The sequence below is a fragment of the Egretta garzetta genome, unplaced genomic scaffold (assembly GCF_000687185.1).
Source record: "Egretta garzetta isolate BGI_Z169 unplaced genomic scaffold, ASM68718v1 scaffold175, whole genome shotgun sequence".
Taxonomy (NCBI): domain Eukaryota; kingdom Metazoa; phylum Chordata; class Aves; order Pelecaniformes; family Ardeidae; genus Egretta; species Egretta garzetta.
In genome coordinates this window covers 98,585-115,970 of record NW_009259860.1, presented here as the reverse complement: position 1 = coordinate 115,970, position 17,386 = coordinate 98,585, and the positions used below count along the sequence as shown (strand labels likewise).

Genomic DNA, 17,386 nt, shown 5'->3' with positions numbered 1-17,386 from the left:
CAGTAAGGAAACCAATTAGCCAGTTTAAATGCGCTCATACAAAAACAAACCAACAAAAACAAAAGCAAAAATCCCAGGATGTACTTGGAACATAAAAAGCAGGAACAGAGTTACATGGAAATCACAGATATAAGAAGGAGTAAGCCTAGCTTTGGCGTGGCCACCATAGACAGTTTCTCTTTAAAACCCTCACTTAGTTGGGCAGTAAAGTTCCCTGGACTACAACTGTACACCTTGCATACAGGTAACCTTGCGAGCATTCAAAAAAAGAGGGAATTCACTGCTCTTCAGAATTGTACAAACCCTAGAAATACCAGGCAGACAGCTCCCTTTACTGGCCTTCCCTGTCCACTGAGTAAACTTCATAGGCCACTTCAAGGAAAAGAAGATGTATCACTAGAAAAAACAAAGAAAAAGGCTTTTTAAAAATATTACATTTTTCTTTTTAAGTGAAAAGCAAAGCATTCCATTACCCTTTTCTTATTATCTGTATGGTCCTTAGTTGGTAGATGAACTTTTGTCAGATAGAATGTAAACTTCTCCCTAAGTGCTGCAATTTTCTTTGGATCTTAAAAATTAATACTGTGGTGCCCTGTACCTCCCAACCATGCTGCAAAGCCTGCAGCACTTACAACTAAGTGGAATTCACTAAGAGTAAGTACTGTTCTACAGTGAGTTAAATATTCTTCTACAAAGGCGCAAGTGTCAGAGCCAAGACCACAATACATCAGCAGAAGTACCAAGCAATACTTACATATTCAAGAACAAAGATGTGTTTTGCTTTGTTTAACATGGTATCTCACCTGATGGGAGGTGAAGACAGTGTCTTGCTTTTCCCTCCACTCCTAGCCACGCATTCCCACCTCTCCTGCTTGCACTGGATGACACTGTAGCTCTGGAGCGAGTCAGTTCAGCCCAGGGATCCAACAGAAAATGAACTTCTCAGAGTTCAGAGGCAGAAGCAGTAGGAGAGGCTTGGGAGGTGTATTCTGTTGAATCAGGGTGTTGGCCCAGCTCACACCAATGTCACAGTGAAAACTGCAGCAGCATGCAGACAGGAGGAGGGATGAGCCATTCATTTTGGCAGCAGGCTGCATCCAGATCTATTAAGGCATACCACATAACCACACTCTAGTTAGTTGTCTGTATGAATCTAATTCTATTCACCAGAGCTCTGAGAATAAAAATAGTCATCTAGCAACTGAGACAGCAGTCCTTGAAAAAGGAGAACAAACTCTTTAAGTTGCTGAGCAACTCCAGAAGAGCTTACCTTCAGCCTTAACTAAGGCACAGTGAAATTAGCCATATGGGAGTTCAGCTTGATAAATAAGCTCACAAGCTGCAAATCCACTTCTGCAGCTAGAGATCTTGTTTTATGGATGTTTGAAAGGGATCATGTTCCTTTTTGCTATAAACTTTACACAGGAAATTATGACATAGCAGCAGCATGTTAAAAGGAGTGGTATAAACAAAACTTCTTCTAAGGATCCATTACCATTTAAAGCTTCTCAGGCACTCTTAGAGCTCACAGTAAGAACAGATGCACTTCAGATTCTTCAAGAACTACACTGCATGTGCAAGTGCAGGATAACACACACTAGCAAATGGAAAATAAACTCTTCTGGGTGCCTCAACTAGTGCACAGAGACCAAGATAAACAGAAATGCCACATTTTTGCTGGTTTAGAAGCTGAGAATGGGGACAGTATGGAATGGAAAATTCACAAAGGCACTTCGCCTACCACGTGCTGTGTACAGTTCCTTGGCCACTCTTTACACAAAGAGGGAAGAGAGGAAAATTGCAACCACATGAGACCACACATAGAACAGACGATGCACAGCAGACGCACCTCCTCTTCTCCAGGGGACTTGCTGGAGGTCAGAGATGCCCACAAATCACAATGAACTACACCACCTTTTAACCGAATTCTATTTCGAGATGATACCCAAATAAGATCTCAAACACTTATTACTAGAAACTTGTTGAAAGTCAAATGGCTATAGCCATGCTGTTAGAACAGACAGCTGGAGAGTCCTCCTTCATATGCCAGTTGACTTTAGTGTGCCACAAGTTTGAAAGCTTCTTGAGATACATCCAAAGACTCCACTCTTCCATTGGTCCAAACTGAAAGACTTGTTATCAAATTACAATATAAATAAGATAAAAAACAAAAACAACTTAAGCTACACAATACTCAAACAATCAACTCCATTGCCAAGTTGCACCCAAGTTACTTGAAGTGCTAACCCTCTGAAGACACAGTTCAAGTCTGAAGACACAGGCCAGCTATTTGGCCTTCATCTTGGATCAACTGTACAGTTTCCATTTCTGGCAAAGCTTTTCAAAAAAAGAAATGGAATAAGCACTCAATGCCATACAAAGTTCACAGAATCCAAATCCTCACCAGCTACTTTTGAATAATCCCAACCCAGCAAGGACATTGTGAGCTCAGTAAGAAGCTCAAGAATTGAAACTTGAGCACTGCTTTATAAGACAGAACCTATTTACCAGCCAGGCCAAATTACAGATGTTAGCAAGAGAACTCAAGTCAGGAGGCAATATTCTAACAATCATAAACTGAGAAGAAATAACTATGTCTTCAAAGAAAGATTTAGTTATTGAAAAGAACACAATCTATATGACAAGCTCAGCTACAAATCTTAAAAGTCTTTAGCAGACAAATGTGAAAGCCAGAAACCAACTAAGGCTTAACTAGACAACCTAAAAGCCATTGAGAGCAAACAGCTTTAGATCAGCAGATCTAGAAGTAATGAATTTAAGACAAATCCCACAGCTTATTAAAATGCTCAATCATCTCCATATACTGAAAGACAAAGATAGCCAAGATGTTAATAAAGCAGCCAGTCTTTTTAGTGACAGGAGTGCCACTGGTAGCAGGAAGAATGGCATTAATTCTCAAGATAAAAATCTCCTTCCTTCTCAGAGTAAAAGTTAACAGGAACACTGTGACATTTGCATAGGGCAGGCCAGTATTAGAGGTGCCAAACCCTGTTCACACATTAAGTGAAGTCCAACAGCAAACAGAAGTTTCATTGCTTGTTAGACGATACTAACAGTCCAACAGACATCAGCGCTTTCAAGAACCAGAAAGAGATCAGGGACAAAGAGATCAGGTGTGCCTAATCTATAAAAATAGCAGGGTCACCTAGACCAACAAGGGGAGAGTGCTGGAGCAGAATTGCTAGCCTCTGCTATGCTCAGCGTGGTATACTGGGTCACTCAGTTGCCTGGGCCTCAAATTTCCATTTTTAAGTTGGAGTGCTTCTTCCTTTCACTACCCTGAACATGCTCTGCTTTATTTACAGAGTAGATATCATTGCCAGCTAAATGCTAACCACCTCAACAGTCCTCGCTTTGAGCAATACCAATGCCTTGATGCACCTGTAGGTGTAAAGTACTGGAATTTTCATCAGTTAGCAACAGGTTTTATTACATTGCCAGCTGACCTGCAGTTCCACATCTCTTTAGACATTTAAGGAGACATGGTGACAGGTTCGCCTACCTAACATTTGTGCCAATGCCAAGTCACATCTCTAAATGCTGCTTTTACCTAAGAAAAGAGCGCTGTAACAGGCTGCCCAGGGGGACTGTGGAGTCTCCTTCTTTGGAGATATTCAAAATCCTCCTGGACAATGTCCTGTGCAACCTGCTCTAGGTGAACCTGCTTTAGAAGGGGGGTTGGACTAGATGATCTCCCAAAGTCCCTTCCAACCCCTGCCATTCTGTGATTCTGTGTAATTCTGTGAAAAGATAGTCTTCCAGCACTTACTGATCAGTGGCTTGTGGTAATAGTATCTCAGAGAGCACTTCTTCCCTGCATCGCTCCCTTAGGTGAGGCACTGGGATAACCCTACAGCCATACGCACACATTGAGAGTACTCTGCACAGCCAAGTGAAAAGCAAGGCAAACACAAGTCACTGTCACCAGATGCTTATCAACATATCAGAAAGCAGCAGAACACCCAAAAACTGCCTTGGAATCCAGTACTTCCTAGCCCCTAGTTTTCAAATAAGATTGCCAACACATTTCCTAGACTGCTTCTCCAAGCAACTGAGAAAGTATCCTACTAGAGTTTCAGGTCCACATGCTTAGCTGTTCAGTCAGGAATGGTACCTGGACAAGTAATTTGGAGCAAGACTACCAGAAGACATCATGCTTATAGTCACAACAGAAAACTTAACTATTTCCAATTTTCCAGAAGTGAGGTCACTTGGACTACTTACTCATGCTGCTGCATAAATTTGCATGAATTTTCCTTCTGACTTACTACTAAGTCCTTTCTAATCTGTACATTTTGGATGATGTGATCTTGTAGTAAAGGAACAGATGTGCAATTTCACACTGCAAGTACAGTATTTGATATCTTTAAAGTAGACAGGGTCCTTGTTAACTTTGCTTCAATAAAAAGCTTCCCAAACCCCTTTTCTGTTTTGTTCCTTTGAGAAAATGGAGAAGCAATTTGCATTTACAGCTTAGTTCCTGCTTCCAAAATACCCCTTTAACTTTCTTATTATTTTTATGGTGGATATAAATGGCACCAAATTGTCAAATCACAGCTATTTTCTATGCTACCTATACAAATAGGTCTGATTTCTGGCAAGCCATAAAACAATTATTGCTGAATTCCTGTAGCCCTTTGATATCCCAGCTTGCCTGTAGGACTTCAAAGCCATCTTAAGGCAATGCTAAAAATCTAGTTTCCAGAAGACACAGAGGGAGAATAAAACATTTCAATTCCCACACATTCAAACACGAACACACCAAAATCTTTGCACTGGGATGATTATGTCTGAAAGGTAAGTGACTTAGAACAAATGCGAACAGCAAAGACCCAGCAACCATTTGAGTCAACACTGCCTCACGGACAGCAGAGATACAGACAACTTGAGAAAGAAGAGCAGGGAGCATACTGCACCTGCCTCCAATTCCCCAGTACTATTGCAAGTTGGGAAGCCTGTTTTCCTGCTTAAGCATTCAGCTCTTACCCCTTCTTGTGTGGATGGCGAAGAAAGGGCTGCAAAATAATCAAAAAAAGTAAAGGGAAGTGATGAAACTGCCTAAGCACACAGAGGAAGCAGATACTATCCTTCACTTTAAGGTACTGATATTGTCAGTAACAAGTTACAAATACATTGAAAGTCAACTATCACAGGTACCTGAGGATTTATTTAGCTATACTTGGTGTTATTATTTATATGACAAAAGGGTTGTCCCCTCATGTAAGCAGAAGGAGCTAGTTCTTGCTGTACCAACATGGTTTCTGATACCCACAACACATCTTCAAGAGAGGCAAGGGGACAATACTATAACCCCTCTAAATAACACCAGTGATGCTTTTGCCTCTTAAGTGACCTGTAATTTAAGAGAGATGAAACTGAACAAACTGAAGACCAATTACTATATTTCTTTGCATGACAGAAACTTCCATGTTGGCCAAGGAAAACATTATCAGAGTAATATAGTATGCGTTGGTTGGAAGATACACAAAAAAACCAAGACACCTTTAAACTCTTTGATTATTTTAAGTGTCTGCTGTTTTTTGGTGGAAGGCTAAAAATAATTTTGCCAATTTCCTTCCGTGAGCAGGCACTCAAATATACACACACACAGAGTCAATATTCAATTAGATTTATCACCTCTATTCTAGAGTTACAATTTGTATAAATGAGGCACATGCCTGTAAGTCATCTTTTTTCTGATCACAGAATTAATTCACAGGCTCTAGAGGTGCTGCATAAAATTATCATCCTAAAAACAAAATCTGTAGTTTTAAATTCTTCCTTTTAAAAACAGGCATCAACCTGGTGAACTCTAGCAAGGAAAAGAATCGGTCAATAAAGTGAAAATCAGAAAAAGAAGAGTAACCTTTAATCCATGCCTTTTCCTGACTCCACCCACCCCCCGACATTCTTTTGAGGCACTTCGGAAGAAACACGCTTCTCATGATCATTTAGAAATTTCCATAATTTTTATCAAGTCCAGTATTCTTGCCTTTGGCAAGGAAAAGTTGCAAAAGCCCTTTTAACCCCATACCTGACCATGGCCTTTTGTACTTACCGTATCCCTAATCCACAGTTAAACCATTGGGCCCCCAACACTGGCTTTGTGAAAGCTGTTATACAAATGGTTTACAGACCAGTTTTATAAGATTAATGTACTGTGCAATGGGCTGCATAAAATGTACGAAAGAAAACAACCTCCTAGGAAGAGCAGGAGGAAGAAGCCTTATCTTCAGCACCTGACTGCATGCCAGTCTGCACCACCCTTATTTTGTTTCAGCGTTTTCCATACAAAGATACTGATGTCGGTTTTCTTTTATTGAATAGTTTTATTTTCAGATAAAGAATGTTTCAAAAATTTTCTGAGTTTAAATTAAGTGACTGAAGCCTCAAGGCAAACACACTGATCTAATCACTCCATTAGATTCCAAAATCACTTACTGTTAAAGTAAAAAAAAAAAAAAAAAAAAAGGTGTTATGCCTCTAAAACTACAATACACATAAACACATTTACAGACTACTCACTAGCTATATACCTTAATATTCACATATCAAATGATACCAAAAACAACGGATAAAAGAAACTGTCTAAGACTCAAAGATAGAGTTTTTAGAAAGTAGGCATTGTCTATTGCAGCGCTGGGTACATGGGGAATCACTCCACCTATCATGCACACCTCTGTACTACCTCTTACGGTCTAAATACATGTTCTATATGAATATTCATGGCTAATACAAATTATTTCTAGGAATAGGTGGAGAGTTCTAAGAAGTCCCTCCTTTTTACACATGTGCAATCTGTTCTGGTAGTTGCATCTGGGGGTCTTTTGGATGAAGGCAAAATGTCTTCCTCACTTTCAACTTTTCACCTTTCAAGGCCGGCACATCCTGCCAACTGTCCATCTATTATTTCTCTTCCTCTATCTTCCATGCGCTGTTTGTTCTCGTTCCTCCTGGTCAAGCAACCTTCACAAATCATCATTATCTTTCTTACTTTATCCTCTCCTGATTCCTCCCGTCCTTTATAAATCCACTAAGTAACTACTGACTTTAGCAAAGCATCAGCAAACTAGACAACAAGGCCCAAGTCTTATGCAGGTAGGCCGCTTGCAACATTGTTAACTTTAACCCTTAAGGCATGACAAATGTATCATTAAAAACATATTAAAAAATAGAGGCTAGTTTACATTTTAATCAAGAAATTACTATTTATCTAGTCTTCAGGACAGCCCACAAAGGAAGGAACTAAAACCAAAAAGTAAAATTTTCCATTGTCTAGATACACAAATCAGCAACTTCCCAGATTTAAGCTACTCAAAACACAAAAAGAAATCAAAACCATTTAAATATTCCACCTGAAACACAGCTAGATAATTTTGACTGTACACTTAAAATGTCAATCTACAAGTATTTTATTAGGATTTCAACTCCTCTAAGATTCCAGTTCAGCATTACAGACACATAGCAAAATATCCCTGCAGACTAAGACTAGCAGACAAATGTAACTATGCTAGGTAAACGCAGAGACTGGTTGAAATGCTGCTACCTCCCCATACTTACACAGAGGAGACAGAAGAGGCTAAGACCACAAGACAGAGAATACATTTAGGTGTTCTAGTTCAGTTCTAATTACATGTTCAGCCTTTTTATTAAACAAGGGAGTGCACTGTCTCACACTAATCCCAGTTTCAAAAAAAAAAATATCTATAGTCTGAGAAGTTAAACTACCTAAGGTATCCTGATTCTTCAAATAAGGATGTGCAGTTGTATTACCATATTGCTGCTTCTGTTAACTGTAATGAATTGCTGAGTAGACTGTATGTTATGGGTAAAATACTTTTTGCTGAGAAGACATAATAGCAATATTCTACAGAATTGGGCTAAAATCTGCCTCAGCTGAAAGAGCAAAAAAAGCCTCACCAAATTTAAGAAGTTGGACTTGCTGTTCTGGAATATTTGCTAGATACAAATGGGAGCATTTACAATACTTACAGACTCACAGAAACCGCACACTTACTTAAAAAACACTTTAGATGAATTAGTAACAGCCTGGCAAAGAAATAAACAACTTGAGCGTCAAAAAGCTTTCAAGTCTTAACAGTACAGGAATTGTATCACATGAGATACAATTTGCAGCTCTAAGAGGCATAACATTAACAGTAGCAGCATCAAAACAGATAATGGACCTTCACATATTACAAATGAAATCACAAAAATAGTATTTTCTGACTCCAGTGTGGCATATAAAGAACTTCCCTCTAAAACTGCATTTTAACAAAAGGCTAAGCAAAACAGTATGGTTAAAACACACACCTTTTTGTTTTTTTCCTCTCAAAAGGTATGTATATGCTTTCTAGGTATTATTCTCATCATTAGCTTCTGTCTATTCCTTGCCATGGCTCATTATTTTTGAGATGACTGAATTTTAGCCGTTGGTGGGTATGTGCGTGTGTTGTACAAGGCCAGTTAACTATACTAGTAAAACTGTACTTCCACCCTCTGGCCAGCTACTAAATTTAGGGAACAATTTGCATAAACACTTAGAATCATTTGGTTGGAAAAGACCTTTAATACAAAGTCCAGCTGTACCTGTCCACTACTAAGCCATGTCCATAAGCACCTTGTCTATCCGTCTTTTAAATACCACCAGGGATGGGGACTTGACCACTTCCCTGGGCAGCCTGTTCCAATGCTTGACAACCCTTTCGGTGAAGAAATTTTTCATAATATATGATCTAAACCTCCCCTGCTGCAACTTGAGGCTGTTTCCTCACATTGTTATGTTCACATTACTGCTATCTAGAACAAGGAAAATTATTAGCATCTCACTGAGCCCTGTGGAGTGGTTTTTTCGTTTGGTTGGTTTTTTTGGTGGCACAAATAATAAATCCAGACTTAACTACAAACCACTCGGTATTCTAACAGTAATCAGGAAAAATCAATCCACCTCACATTCCTTGTTCAGCTCTGTGCTTTATTTTGTTATGTATAATAACGCAGTTTGCATTATAATTTCTGTTTTCAGATAGTTATGATGGCAGAGAGATCTGCCTTGGTATTTACCCTCATGAGCAAGATTCCATATGAAAGATACACACATCCTACTATATAGGCATATGTTATTTTACAGAGAATTATGGACAACTTACTGAAGCCACACAAAGGCAAGTCTATGCACCAACTTCTGAACTGTATTTAAAAGAAATTAGACCTGATCTATCATTTACATGTCACAGCTGTTGAGACCTCTGTCACCATAGCGTGCCACAGATTTTAAAAGCAAATTTGTCTGGCACCACTGCGCTCATCCAGGGAGCTCAAAGGAACAAACTTGAACTCCTCAAGAGAGCCAGAGCCAGCACAGGAGCTCGACACAGGACTAATAGCATGATACAGCCCGTAGCTGGCAAGCAAAGGAGAAAGTTAAGCACTGATACTCTGTCTAGGAGCACTGTCACAAGGATGCTGATGAGACAAACTCTCCAGTAACTGACTCTGCCTGGTAGTAAGAGTCTTGTCCACTAATATTGTTTAAATAAATGGCATCCCAGAAAGAAGTTAACAGTTTTAATTTTTTTTTTTAAACAGGTACTGAACAACAGGTTTTACCCAGCACTGTACTGTTTTTCTAAATTATTTGCTACACTGAAAAAAACCCCCTGGTATTCTAGCTGTATCCTTTAATAGTAGGCAGTATAACACATTTAGTTTTAAAAATAATTCCCAGATATTTATTTTAAATACAAGTCAGTTCTTCCTCCCCTTTATGTACTAGAAAGCACAGCAAAAAGCTAATAGTCATACAAAATCAAACAACGTTTTCAATTAGAAGCTAAGTGTTTTCTGACAAGATGGGAAACATGATTTTTGTGCAAACTTACAGCAGTGCTAGAATTTGACTGTTCCTTTGTTTTCACATATGCCTATCAATCACTATAGGAAGGGAAGAAACAGAATGCTCACACATGAACTAAACTCTGCTGGTTTAAGAGTGCAGGTGTCCATCATAAGAATCTCACAAAAATTAATGTAGTCAAACTGCTGTAGCCTACAGAGTTAATTCTGGATCAAACCTTTATAAATTAACCTGTGCTTTCCCCACCTATCGCAAGCATCATCAACAGGCTTTACAGGTTGCAGCCATCAAGTTATCAGTCTTTTTCCATGGATCCTACCAGAACAAATGACGGAATAAGCCTCTCCAGCATTTCTCCCCAAAACCCAAATTTAAAAAACGAAAAAAACCCAAATGCAACACACCAAGAAACAACCCTAACCATACTGTACAGCATTGTTACAAGAACAGGCAAATTTCTAAGGTTTTACAGCTTACTAGTACAGTGCTGAAAAATCTTGACAATCATACCCACAGTTAAGGTTGTCTAACCTGTAATAGTAAGCGGTTTAAAGATTTCTTACGTATCTGTTTTTCTAAGGATAAAAGCTGCACAGAAGTACATACAGTAACAACAATAAGCAGCAAACTCATCCATTTTCATTTTCTCAAATAAATGCTAACAAATTTACCTGTCTACTGATTTAAACATTTTGAGGTACCTTCCCCCTCATCTTACTAAAGAATAGTAGATAGCTTAAACACAACAATCTGTTTTTCTGTTCTTCAAGTATCACTCTACAGTTACCCAAAAGTCTTGTGTACAACAGCCTTGAAACTACATTTTATTTCCTACCATCTAAAATCCGGAAGATTTACAATCACAGAGTATCAATATCGTAGCTTTAGAAAGGTGTAGCCATCACTTCTTAAAATGAAAAATACTGTATTAGCTATTAAACACTATTTAAAGTTAACTTCACGCGAAATAAATAAAAGACGAACCTAGGTTATTTAAGAGTCAAGAAATGAGAGAACTAACTGGCAGTTCTGACAGAAAGCAGCATTTGCCCTTGCAGAAACATGGTGGCAGGGGGAGGAAGTCTAGCTGAACCCATACATCCCATGGGGGAGAATGAAAAAAGCACACATTGGACACACAAATCACACAAAACAAATGCACAAGCAAACTTTAAAAACTGTAAGTTTGTGACAGCCGAAGATGTAGCAGCCTTGTTATTCACACGTCTTGTCACACCAAGGTATAACAGACTGACCGTACAGTCACTATGCACCGTGAGCAAGGATAAGAGCCCATTGTCACACTTCAGTCTGCATTTACCTTCATTTCCGTCGAACACGCAATGCAAGTCTTTGCAGACAGCAAAATCACTCCTGACAGAAAAGGAACATCATAAACCAGATGTATGTATATCACCCAGTCTAGGAATCAAGTCCTTTTTACACTGTATATTTCTAACTAAAGCATAAGCACTGACATTGGATGTGATCGTTTTTAGAGACGTATCAGGCAGGAGAAATTACTTATTAGAAACAGGTTTTCCTATATAGGTAGCACCTTACCATCAAAGCCACCAATTATTTACTGACAGCACTCATGTAGAGATGAAACTTTATAGCTTCCCTATCCTGAAACTCTCCTCTCTTCAAACGAGAAATCTGTGAAACGCCCTTGTGATTTGCACTGGACTGAAATAGCAAGTGCACTTGAAAACATGTATGTACCCTCAAAGCTATTCAGCCTCTTAATAAAGCAGTAGCAACATTAAGTCTCAAGAGTTAAACAAACAGAGTTCTTCACTAGACATCAGAAATTTCACTTGGCTGCAGCTGAAATCCACTGATGAGCAAATCCATGCCCAATAACACAACCATTTTGCAACTAAAATAGCAACACCTGCCCTAAAAGGTCCAGCATCAAACTTCTGCCTGTAAGACTGATGGGAAAAGAAATTTCCACATGCCTATCATACCTAGAGGGTTAGGCTTAGGCAAAATTTAAGAGGGAAAAAAAACCCAAACAAATAAACCAGACCTATAATTAACCTAAGTTCTTACAACTGTAGCTAAATATCCTACTGAAATACCCAGTAGAAATCTGACTGCCTGTTTATTGATCTTTACCATCTGCCTGCACTAGTTGGTACAAAGGGAAAACTCACATCATATGGTTAGAATCTGCTTGTGGGTCCCTGTCCTCACACCACTCAATTTACTAAAATTAAGAGTTAAATCTCTGACTGACTTTAAATGGAGCAGGGAGAGATTAGACTTTTTTTTTCTTCACATGTAGTATTTAAAAATCAGCAAAGGAAAAAAATAAGCAAGAACAGTGAGCGTGATAATATTGTCTGGCCATTTTCTCTAAAATTTTACAAGACAACATGCAAACTACTAAAAGCAGCAGCATTTTCATTGTGGTCAACACATTAATAAAATGTGGCTAGGAAAGGAAAGAAAGATTAAGGATATTCTCTCTCTTCCTTTCCACCAATGTGCCTCCTAACATAGTAAAATATTTGAAAAGCAAATTTAAAGAAAAAAAAAAAAAGACAAAGTAACCAGAGGAGAACTGCATCATTTTTCTTACTCAAAGTTCCTTCTAAGATATTTCATTATGTTCTTGGCCAGCATATTATCAATAAATACTTTTAGGGAGCTTCATGAAACATTTTATAAGCAAAATGCAGATCACCAGAGACTGTTTTAAAATATAGCATGAGATGTACTTTCACAAGAGGATTAAGCTGTCACTGTAAGAGATTTTGTACAAATTTAAGCATTCCTTTAAAGCAGCAGACCAAAACATCTCCATGGAGGAGCCTATCTACATCTCAAAACTGCACCAATCTGTCCATCACAAGTTGAACAACTGATGCAGTCAATGGAAATCGTTTTTGTACAATGAATCTAAATGCATCGAAACAGAATTTGATTGGCATTTTTTCATTTCAGGGTAGTGTATAGGGCACGGAAAAGCCATGAGCTGGTTTGTTTTTTTTTTTTAAATCAAAAAGAAAATTCCCCTTTGTAAATAAAATTCTGTGTACTATGTTAGGGTTTATCTACAAGTATGTTTTCCCAAGAAGAGCTTACAAGCAAACTGAAGGCTGCTCCTAACGCAGTTACCACTCTGCAACTACACCGCTGTGCACCAAGGGTAGCAGAGACAGAACCGGGCGCCACTCACAACACGTGTGTCACCACGCACACCACGTGTGTCACCACGCACTGTGACAGGTCAGAACTGAAGTCATCTCATCGGTTTGCACAGGCTCGCAGGGCAGCCCCTTCCACCAGGAAGAGTACACCCCACACTGCCACCAGCCTTCACTCCATGCCTTCCTTGCCGTGGCCCAAAATAGCATGGCCTCTGGGACAAAGTTATCTTAAAAACCAGATAAACAATAAAAAAAAAAAAGCCAGTGATAATAAGGACTGCATCTTTTAGAGTTTCTTCCTCCTTTACTGGACTCCTACAACACAATAGATTCAGAAGAGGAGATTTTGTAACTTTTCTGAAGAAGACTATTCAGAAAAATTGCCTAGTTGAACTGCGGGAACAAAACTGGAAAAGCTTTCGTATGAGAAGAGAACGAATGCATTTACTAGGAAGAAAACATCAGCACCTTTTACAGTAGCTAAGTCTATTTCAAAATGTTATGGTCCACTAAAGTCCCATTCCGCACTAACAGACAACCTTAATGAAAACAACCAATACTGGAAATGTGGACTTTCTAGAAGAATGTTTCAGTTCGGTTGATCCTGTAGCAGAATAAGAAGCAGCTCCAATTCCATCACTTTGCCATATCAAGAAGTAAAACTTCTTGAACTATAAAACGCAGTAAACATTGCTCCCCTCAGCTCTGCAGAGGAAAGCAACACCTCCCACTTTTTAAGTTACAACATTCCAGTGTCCAAACTGCCATTTTCATATTGACTGTTATTAGCACAGAAATATTAACCCACCCTGGGTTTTTTTATAAGAAAAATCTATTTTTTTAAATGCACCACTGATTAACAGAAACTTAAGTACTCAGGCCACGCTAGTTCCAATGTAGTTTTTGATGAGTACTTGCAATGAGTCATTGAAACACGGGAGATGTGTTTCCTTGTCCAACTGAAACACCATAAGACAAAGAGTAAGTTAGACTACTGCTGCAGAGTACCAACATTCACTGGGTAAGAAAGTAAAGAAAATATTTCCAAACTGTTTAGTAAATCAGACTTCTGTTGCAGAGCATCAACATTTGTTGGGTAAGAAATGGAAGAAAATCTCTCTACATTGCTTAGCATTCAAAGACACATGATAGGACAAGAGCGACAGCTCCTCTTTTGGAGGCAGTATCACAGCAGATCAAAACTAACCATAACCTAGTGACAAATCTTGTTTCACAGACGTGCTTTGAAATACTGCACTTCTATGCACAGCACTATTCTCGTCACATGAATAATGTAAGGTAAGCAACACATGCTTTGAAATAAAGCTAGAATCTTAGAAATTCTCCATGTCTTCTCTTAACCAATTTACATCAGCATCACAAAATAGGTAAGAGCTGAAAACCGGGAGTTGTGTTTGTATGATGATTTTAGAGAGCACATCTTGCAAACTCTACTCAAAACTGAGTCTGGGCATAAGTCTACCCTCTTTAACCTGACAAGCAGCCTGGTAGCCACCCCCCATGAAACTACTCATGGAAGTCAGACAGCAGGAACAAGCCATTAAACAGGAGGAAGTACAGGGAACCAGACAACTGCAGATGCCCATATGCTCCACCGTGCAAGGATAGACTGAAGCATGCTGTCACATTAAGGCAAACAGAAAACAGTAAGACCGCTGCCAAACTCAAGTTTTTAAGGTTAGACACAGTGAAAGAGGTCGCTCTAGCTTATCTACACTCTGTTCCCTCTCAGTCACCATCACCTTCCCATCCTATCTACACACACCAACCAGCTCTGCACCTCAACGACTGAACACTCTTCTAGCTCTGTTTCCACTTCAAAACTGACACAACTTCGGGATACAGGACCCTGCTTGCTCTGCAGCAGCTATTAGTAGAACAAACACTTGGCCACACCTTTGCAAACTCACCACCGACCTCTAGTACTTCCAAAAATCCCTCGTATAGCCAGAAGAAATAAGCAAGTCAGAGTTGTAGCCGGCAAACTGGAAAGCAAATGCCCAAAATAATTTGTGTCCTTTGTCCACCTTGATGTTTGGAATTACTATGCCCCTAATAAAAAGTGATTTAGCAACAGAAACACATTATGAGCTAGTAAAACCTATGATATCCTATTTGTTATTTTCAAATTGATCTGTGCGCTCTACAGATAGACTTAATGAATTAAAACTTTTCCTAACAAGCATACATGTTAGAGCAGCCATTCATATCATGAATCCAGAGAGAAAAAGATCACTTACCAGAGAGCTAAGTGGTATCATGGCTGGTCAGTATACGAGTACTTGCTTCTGCTTAATATTGTACACCTACTTCAGCTTGCTAAACCCATGCCTCAGGATTAGCGCAGTAATTTACCAAGCATGTCCAAGTGGTAAATCATACTAAAATGATACAACTTCAGAGGAAGTGATGGAAAACGGATAGTTTGACTAACGCTACAAGCAAGTGTATCATTGCCATTAAATATGCAACACTTAAGACACCACCCTAAAGGCCACCTGAGGTCAAATCAAACTAACAGCACTGACTTCCAGAGCCAAGAAAACCCAGAATATTTTTGTCAAAAATTTTAACTGTATTTGTAAATTAGAAAGACAAACAAGATGCTCCCATTTACAAGGCACACATCACCACCACTCTTTTAAAGACTTTTGAAGAGCAGAAAACGTGCTAGGTAATTCATGCATGGATCACTCTCAGCAGCACAATGCTCATCTTTCCCACTGTGTTTTCAGGGGCCTGAAATTTCTTCAGCACCTATTTTTCGCTCCTTGTTCTTGTTTTAGGAGGCTGAGCAAAGCCCAGAAGCAAATGGAGCACTTGGTGTCTGAGCTTATGCTCTGCTGGATGGGAGCGGCTGCGGTGCTCTCCTACAATCTAAGTCATGTGCAATCACAGTACAACAAGTCCCCTCCCGCGCTATATAAGCTGGCATCTTTCCCAGCAGTTGCCACATCATGAAAATAACGCATACAAATAAAACCCCAAAATAAACACTTTAAAACAATGGCACAAATGACTGCGTAACTAAACTCAGCAGCTGGAGACACAAAGCACTCCCAGGGGCAAACTATGCATCTTTCACTTGCAGAAGTCCTAAAATACATTCTTATTAACAAGCGCCACATCACACCTAGCAACCAACCAAGTCTGGGCTGCAGAGCCACATTCCCCAAGGTCAGACAACAAGTGAATAAATAAATAAAGCATGGATAATAAAAGCAGAGAGCATCACAAACATCCCCTGTGCAGACAGAGCTTCAAGGTATCTCTACCATATCATCTAATTCACTCTATCTGGATAATGCTATCTCACCTATTTAGACTACTCAGACCTTTCCCCAGGAGTTCCTCTGCCAAACTATTTAGATTGACTTAAAGTCATGTTTTTCTGTACAAGAAATAGAAGAAAACAGGAGGAAGACTTCACAGTGCAAACTGGGCAATTGAATTCATTGGAAATACTGCAGCATTACATACAATCCACAGAAAACTGCTTGTGCAGTACTGCACTGGTTTGCAGTACATTAAAAGATTTACTGAATCTATGATAATAAAGGGGAATTAATAGCTTACACTTTAGAAGACAGCCTCAGCAGCTGAAATAAGCAATGGAGTGTAAGAATTGCAGTAAGGGAAGGAAAATGCTCTGAAAGAAACGCAGTAATTGATATAAAAATGCCACAGCTTGGTATCTTCAAACTGAGAAACACTAAATGAAAATATATAGGTTTATAGCACAAAAGAAAAAAAAAAAAAACCAAACACCAAAAGCTTTTTTATTTCAACACTAATAAATGTCCTGGTTTTTGCTCCCTGAACATCCAATTTTTCCTCACCTAGCTCTCAGCAGGCAGGATTTACAAAGATGATGCTCTAAGGAACTGCAGGAGTTCTAGATGCCAATAAAGACTACAGATCAAATGAAAGATAACCACTCACCATTGTGTCTACACAGGTAAATAAACCTGCCCACTTGTTTTATGTGCACCGTTACCTCTACTAATCCACCTACAATAATCAGGACAGTAAGGGCTCAGGAGTCAGATCTTAAAGGAAAAGGCTTCTTGTACCTCTCCCAGCCCAACTTACGTGGGTACATACACACCACACATACACACCTGTTGAGAAGTTTACATGTACATAGGAAAGGCTGAAGCCCTGATGATGAACTGGAGAATGAAGCAGAAAGCAAAGTGTTGGGGGAGTCCAAACTCAAGTACTGGAATGAAAGAAGGAACACATTTCCAGATATCCCTGTCCTGCTCAGACGTTTGGTACAGACGTTTGGGAGCAAGCAACACCAGCCAGAAGCAAGCAGCACGTG

General features: G+C 39.3%; 1 protein-coding gene across 1 annotated transcript in view; it reads right to left on the bottom strand.

Annotated features, from left to right (window-relative positions):
- The window catches only part of MLLT3 (MLLT3 super elongation complex subunit), a 133,638-nt gene that overhangs the window by 113,391 nt on the left and 2,861 nt on the right, over nt 1-17,386 (bottom strand). The window lies entirely within an intron of this gene.